The sequence below is a fragment of the Coenobita brevimanus genome, chromosome 63, assembly GCF_032717465.1.
Source record: "Coenobita brevimanus isolate Jiangsu-jjx chromosome 63, ASM3271746v2, whole genome shotgun sequence".
In the NCBI taxonomy this organism is placed as follows: domain Eukaryota; kingdom Metazoa; phylum Arthropoda; class Malacostraca; order Decapoda; family Coenobitidae; genus Coenobita; species Coenobita brevimanus.
In genome coordinates, this window is record NC_137016.1 from 7,917,906 (window position 1) to 7,926,066 (window position 8,161).

Consider the following 8,161-nt stretch of genomic DNA (forward strand, 5'->3'; position numbering starts at 1 on the left):
CCTACAAAATATCAAGATTGAAAACAAAAAAAATACCTCTCACAACCAACAACTCACAACCAGCTCCTGACAGTATTCTCTCCAACCAGCCCCCTCCATCTCCACGATCATCACGCTGATGTAGAAGTGATCACACGACGTCTTGCCAGTAGTTTAACAACGTACTGATACAAACAATCTTGAAATTTCTACGACGAACCAACGAACTACAACCATCTACAATCAACTACAAGTAACAACTCTACGAGTCGTCTGTATAATCTTCTACACGCACCTACAAGTAGCGGCAGTCTTCATCCTACAACGAGTAAATCACAAGAAAAAAGGACCACGAATACCTCGAGGAAGAAAAACGGAACAAACAAACGAAGAGTGAGACACGACTCACAACTCATCCTACTCACTCATCTTCACTCAAGTTACTCATCGCTACTCATTTACTCACCACAGCTACCAGTGTGGGAAATCGACGTCATCATGCGTCCATCCATCCATCCATTGCCAGACGCCATGTATCCCAAACGGGGTGGTCAAGGGCTTAGAGTTAATTGTTTTACAGGGAGGGGCACTAATCCTCCACCAACCCCACTTGACACGTAGGGATGCCAACAGCATCTGGTGTTCCCAGGCGGTCACCCATCCAAGTACTAACGAGACCCAACGTTGCTTAACTTCGCTGATCGGACGGGAAGCGGTGTACTCAACGTGGCATGGCCTGAATAGACGCCATGTCAGTCAACTCACCACCTGCACCACCACTCACACCATTCCCACCACGGTAGAAATTAGTGAGTTACATAGTTACTTCATTTATACAATACACAGTGATAGACAATAAGCTTCTGCACAAACATATAAAACGTGCTGTATAGTTACAGCTTAAATACACATACTTACTTCACTTATCTGCATAACTCAAACACTAAATAATCACCAACAATAAATATTCTACACTGTATATATTCATTCATTTATTATAACATTTATTTACTACCAACGAGTGTTACCATTTATACCTACATAAAATACGTGTTTCATACATACAGCTATACATTATTATATCTACAAAGTGATAAAGAAAATATACCATCACAGTTACACAGTGAGCGATTAAAAGAACTGTATTAAACATTTATTAATTAAAGCTATCTAGTGGAAACAGACAAATTAAGTTACAAGGTAAACTAGAGAAAAAAAAAATGGCCAACACAAATGACGTTAGCAAGAGTGAACATCTTCAACACAATCGTGAAGACAATGATTTCCACACAGTGCTGACACACATATTACCCACGATAGGTACAAGTGAACAACAAGTTAGTGTATATAGTTAATACTGTATATAGTGTATATATATATATATATATTTTATATAAAATAACAAAATATGGGACTATATAATATCATTTTCAATAATATCTGTGCAATATAAACAAAACTTTAAAAAAGTATCTCAAGGAAATTAGCCAGTAATTATGCAACCATGAACAACATAGAAAAAGCGTACACAAGAGAAGAAAAACAAACTATAGAAAATCAATACATACAAAAAAAAAAAAAAAAAAGGAAAGAAAGAAAAAGCAAGAAAGAAAAAAAGAGAGAAATAGAGTAAGATCACATAACAAACAAATGAAAATAAGTGTAAGTGTTACTACATATGCCAAAATACCACATACTCTACAAACAAAAAAGCAAATTGTTGTCTCCACAAGCAAGTGGCATGACACATCATCACTATCATCGACCGCAGCATGACCGGATTCATATATCAGGACTGCAATTATTACAATTATGTAACGACAAACGATTGCATTATGTTACACTTGCTACAATTATGTAACTACAAACAATATGTGTGGAGTAGACTGTAGCACCAGTCGAGCAGGGCAGTACTCCCGAGGTGGATGGAAAGCTGATGATAGGGAGTGCTGGAGCTCCCGTTTCATCAGCCCTCAGGACTAGTTCCTGACCATCCCCCTTTGCTGAACTTTTTCAGTGTCTCAGTTACACAGAGAGTAGGCCAGCATGCTCTCAAGTACAAATTTCTCTAACTATCTTCACCAAACTACATGCACAGTACACACTACACTTCCTATTCAAAATTTACCTAAAATGGCGTCGTTATATCAAGCCTCGGAGTCCCCAGGGGGGGGGACCATAAATGCCCCCACCATCTGCCCCTCTCCCGATGACGACTCAAGGTGCCTGGAACCACTGTCTGACTCTCTTCTTCATTTCTGCAACATTCGCGGCCTTTCCTCTAACTTTCGCTCTGTTGAGCACCACCTCTCCTCCTCTAAACCTCACCTTCTTTTTCTAACGGAGACTCAGCTGTCTGAGGCAACTGACAGCAAACCCTTTTCTGTATCCTCCTACTTTCTCTATACTCATTTCAAAGCCAAAGGTGGCTGTTGTGTATATATACGCAACGACTTATCTTGCTCTCGTGTTCCTGAACTTGATTCTTCTGAATTCTCCACACTCTGGCTTCGGCTTTCCTGTCATTCTCTGACTAAATATATCTGTGCTGTTTACTTATCCCCTAATTCTACTGACTATCAAAAATTCTTCGACTATCTTACTTCTACAATGGAACACATTCTATCCATTTCTCCTTTCTCTGAAATCTCCATTCTTGGAGATTTCAATGTTCACCACCACCTTTGGCTCTCCTCTCCTTTCACGGATCCACCTGGTGAACAAGCCTACATCTTTTCTATCCTTAATGACCTAGAGCAGCTTGTACAGCACCCTACCCATATCCCTGACTGCCTTGGAGAGAGCTCCAACATACTTGACCTCTTCCTCACAACTAATCCTTCTGTTTACTCTGTTAATCTTTTCTCTCCGTTGGGCTCCTCCGATCACAACCTTATTACCTTAACCTGTCCTATCACTCCGGTTCGGCCTGTGGACCCTCCAGGGAAACGTCGTCTGTGGCATTTTGGAGCCGCAGACTGGGAGGCCCTCAGGCGGTACTTCTTTGATTTTCCCTGGAATGATTATTGCTTCCATGGCCGTGAGCCATCTGAGTGTGCCTTGCGCATTACGGAGGTTATTCTCTCGGGCATGGAAGCATACATTCCTTTCTCATATCCTTTGACTAACGTAAGAAAGCCTTGGTTTAATCACGCTTGTTCTAATGCTGTCCGCAACAAGGAGAGGGCCTACAAAAGGTACCGGAGCCAACCCACCCCTGAATCACATCATCTTTACGTTTCTGCCCGGAATCGTGCTAAGTCTGTTCTTCGCTCTACTAAAAATAATTTCATCCATACTAAATGCTCTCAACTCTCCAACTCGAATTCTTCCCGCTCCTTCTGGCATCTTGCCAAAAATCTTTCTAACAACCTTACCTCATCATCCTTCCCTCCTCTTTTCTACTCTGATGGTTCTGTAGCTATTTCTTCTACTGATAAAGCAGATCTCCTCGCACAGACTTTCTCCTCCAATTCTACCTTAGACGATTCCGGTGCTGTTCCTCCATCACTTCCCCCCTCTGACTTCCTCATGGCTGACATTAAAATGTCTTCAGTTGATGTATTTTCTGCCATTACTGGCCTCAGTACTAACAAGGCATATGGGCCTGATGGGGTCCCTCCTGTTGTTCTCAAGAACTGTGCTTCTGTGCTTACACCCTGCCTAGGCAAACTCTTTCGTCTTTGTCTGTCAACTTGTACCTTTCCTTCTTGCTGGATGTTTGCTCTCATTCAGCCAGTCCCAAAGAAGGGTGACCACTCCCAACCCTCCAACTATCGTCCAATTGCTTTAACGTCCTGTATTTCAAAAGTTTTTGAGTCAATTCTTAATAGAAAAATTTTAAGGCGTCTTTCCTATCACAACCTTCTTTCCGATCGTCAGTATGGGTTCCGTCAGGGACGCTCCACTGGCGATCTTCTCACCTACCTTTCAGACTCCTGGTCATCCTCCTTTAGGGACTTTGGCGAAAGCTTTGCCATTGCACTTGACATCTCAAAGGCTTTCGATCGAGTCTGGCATAAATCTTTAATTTCCAAACTGCCCTCCTACGGTTTCTATCCTTCTATCTGTGCCTTCATCGCTAGCTTCCTTTCTGGTCGTTCTATAGCCGCTGTTGTAGACGGCCATCGTTCTTCTCCTAGATCTATCAACAGTGGTGTTCCTCAGGGCTCTGTCCTATCACCAACTCTCTTCCTTTTATTCATCAATGATCTTCTAAGCTGTACATCTAACCCTATCCACTCATACGCTGATGACTCCACCCTTCACCTTTCCATTCGGTTCCCGCAACGCCCATCTCAACAGTTACTTCAACAAACAAGGGATGAGGCTATGGCACACCTAATGTCTGACTTGGCTCGTATCTCTGACTGGGGTAAAAATAATATGGTTGTCTTTAATGCTTCTAAGACTCAGTTCTTACACCTATCAACCCGACAAAATCTTCCACAGGTATACCCACTAATGTTTAATAATATTCAGCTTAATCCTGCATCATCCTTGAACATGCTTGGGGTTTCATTTACTCGGGACTTATCTTGGAAAGATCATATTACATCTCTTGTAAAATCTGCTTCCAAGAGATTGGGTGTGCTAAGCTGACTCCGCTCTTTCTTTACCCCTGCGCAATTGTTGACTATATACAGGGGTTTTATCCGCCCCTGTGTGGAGTACAACTCTCATGTGTGGGGTGGCTCCCCACATACAGCTCTTCTCAATAGGGTGGAGTCAAAGGCTTTTCGTCTCATTAACTCTCCTCCTCTTACTGACTCCCTTCAACCTCTGTCTCTTCGCCGCACTGTTGCATCTTTATCTCTTTTCTATCGCTACTTTAATGGTCACTGCTCCTCTGAACTGTCTGCTTGCATTCCTCCACCTCTACGACGGGCGCGTAGCACCCGTCTGGCAGCAAACTCTCATCCTTTTTCTGTCCAACTCTCTAATGCAAGAGTTAACCGTTACTCCCAGTCTTTCATTTATGCAACAGGTCAGCTCTGGAACTGTCTCCCTCTGTCTGTATTTCCTGCTGCCTATGATCTCCAGTCTTTCAAACGCAGTGTGTCCAGGCATCTCAAAATGATCGGATCTTGAATTTGGCTCTATATTGTATTTTGTTTTTCTCTTGGAGGGAACTGTTACTGCGGGCTCATGGCCTTTGGTTCCTTCTTCCTCGCATAAAAAAAAAAAAAAAAATTATGTAACAGTTGCATTAACAAGATGTAACTTTTATGTAACTTTAACTACAATTATGTAACTACAAACGATATGTAACAATTATGTAACGACAAACGATTGCATTATGTTACACTTTGCCAATTAACAGTTGCATTAACAAGTCAAGAGTGAAAGCAGTGGAAATGAGTTATTTAAGAGGAGCCTGTGGAGTCACATGGAGAGACAGGCTGACGAATGAGGATATAAAGGAGCGTTGTGGTGTGGATGTGGATGTTATGAGGAACACACTGAGGTGGTTTGGCCATGTGGAGAGGATGGAGGGTGAAAGACTGACGAAGAGAGTGTATGTGAGTGAGGTGGAGGGGGGAAGAGGGAGGGGGAGGCCGAGGATGAGATGGAGGGATGGGGTGGAGAGGTATATGAGAGAGGGGGGTGTGAGTTGGGAGCAGGGCAGTGAAATGGCGGGGGACAGGGCGACTTGGAGGCGATTTGTTTGTGGCCACCCCAAACGGGATTGAGGCGTCTGGCAATAGATAGATAGATAGATAGAACTTTTATGTAACTTTAACTACAATTATGTAACTACAAACGATATGTAACAATTATGTAACGACAAACGATTGCATTATGTTACACTTTGCCAATTAACAGTTGCATTAACAAGATGTAACTTTTATGTAACTTTAACTACAATTATAAGATCAAGACACTTATGTAACAGTTGCATTAACAAAATGTAACCACAATTATAAGGCCAACACAATTATGCATTACCACAATATTTTGTAACAATTCATAAAATGTTACAATTATGTAACCACAATGTTAGTACAATGTTATAAGTCATACAACTATACCACAATTCTGTATTACCAGTATCATCATACAAGTTAGGTGAAATATTAGACATTACTAAAGTGATAACTCAATATGTAATGTGTAACCTAGCAGTATTACCATTGCACAATTATATGCGTATGTCTCTTATACATACACATCTCACAAAATGTATACAACTTGTTTAAAATGTAATATTACTGAATAATCACTATTTACTATAAATATTATATGTATACACTATTCATACAATTATGTTACTTTTACAATATTATGTATTTCACTTAATTAGCTTATAAGTTCATTATAATATGTATATAATTTGTATTAATATGTTATGACTATTAACTGTCGATGGTACGCCATTTTCGCGTGACCGAGCATATATTAGGACTCCATATTATAATTACAAATCATAATAGATAGATAGATAAATAGATAGATAGACAGCTCTATGCGAGCCTGGGAATGGGAAATGATCTTGCAAGTTACTCGTACACTGAGGAAAAGCTGACGACAGACTAGGAAGTAGGAGTCAGGAGATGATGCAGTTAGTTGGTCAGCGATCACCAAGTGAACACACATACACACATACTCACACACAGGCTTCTAGAACTTTCCAATCACAAGGAACACACGTGATACGTCTCCTGTTTCACCAGAATTTAGGAAAGAGAGCTTAGAAGGAAAGTAGCCATAGAACAGACAGGTCGCAGGGAGAAGGGCTTAGCAACTTGAGAGAGAGAGAGCGAGACAGGGAGACAGGGACTCATACTCACTCGTGAGTGAGAGACTTGTTAATATTTCCAAGACAAATAAAAATAGTCCCATACTATTCTTTACCTCTCCTATCACTACATGACAGATGGGAAAGAAGATTATCTACTTACAAAGCTACTCAAGTATAACAACCGCTCGTCCACAAGTCTAATATATATATATATATATATATATATATATATATATATATATATATATATATAACTCCACTACAAGCAATTACAAAGTTCTTATATGACACCCTCACATGTTGCGTTAGGAAAAACTCTTGCACGAGATCCAGTAGCTTTTGGTCCCAACAGCTTTCTTGGCTAATTATATCTAGAGTATTCCAATTTATATTTGTATTAAAATCTCCAGTTAGTATAATTCTTTCCGATTTCTCTTCCATTTTATGTAGTAATTATCTTAAACTCTGAATTGTACTCTCTGCCAGGTCATCATATTCGTCTCTTTCCCATGTGTTTGATCTGGGTGGCATGTACAAATTGGCTACAATTACTTTCCCTTCAGATGTGTTGATCTCTACTGTAATCAGTTCTACTTGTGATGGTATATCTAGTTTTATTTCATTGACTTTTAGATTTTTCTTAGTTAATATTATAATTCCTCCTCCTTTTTTTAAATTTCTGTCTTTTCTCCATATATTGTATTCCTCTAAGTTTAGTATGTCATTGGATATCCTTAGTGTTAATTTTGTCTCAGTTAGGCATATTATTTCTGGTTCATTTTCTCTGATATAATCATTCATCTCTAGTAATTTAGATACCATTCCATCCACATTTGAGTACATCAACTTTATCATCTTGTATATATACTTGTCCTGACAGGGTTTTACTATCTTCCCCCTTTTTATTCCATCCTGTTTGTGTACCACTTTCGTACCTGCAATCCTATTACTTTGTAAAAAAATATTTTCTTCTCTTCTGATCTTCCCTCATTTTTTGTTTTTGCTTCCTCCTTTTTCTCTTTCAGTAATTCTAGTTCCTCTTGTGTTAGGCATCTTTTTATCCATACATTTTTGAACTCCTCTTTTTCCATAAGATTCTTTGCATTTTTTAGTATCTCCTCCACAGTGTTTACACTCTGGAAAGTCACCTTTAGAGGTCTTGTCCTGCTTTTCTCGTATTTCCCTAACCTTTTGTGTTCCTCTATATCTTTACTACAGATTTCCTCTGATACTTCTTTCAGTAAGCTCATTACATTTGCCATCTCCTTTTTGTCTCTTGTGATCTTGTTTTTTACTTCTTCCTCTTCTATACCAGTGATTACTATAGATTTGTTTATATCTACTGAATCTCTGACTAACTTTGGATTGTTTTGGATTACTCTTTTCACTTCCTGTTTAATGCTTTTCTTCCTCCACCCTTGTTTCTAAGTCTTTCTTTAC

At 39.7% G+C, this 8,161-nt stretch overlaps 1 pseudogene; it reads right to left on the reverse strand.

Annotated features, from left to right (window-relative positions):
- Window positions 1–603: 603 nt before the first annotated feature.
- Window positions 604–724, reverse strand: LOC145404569 (5S ribosomal RNA; annotated as a pseudogene).
- Window positions 725–8,161: the final 7,437 nt, after the last annotated feature.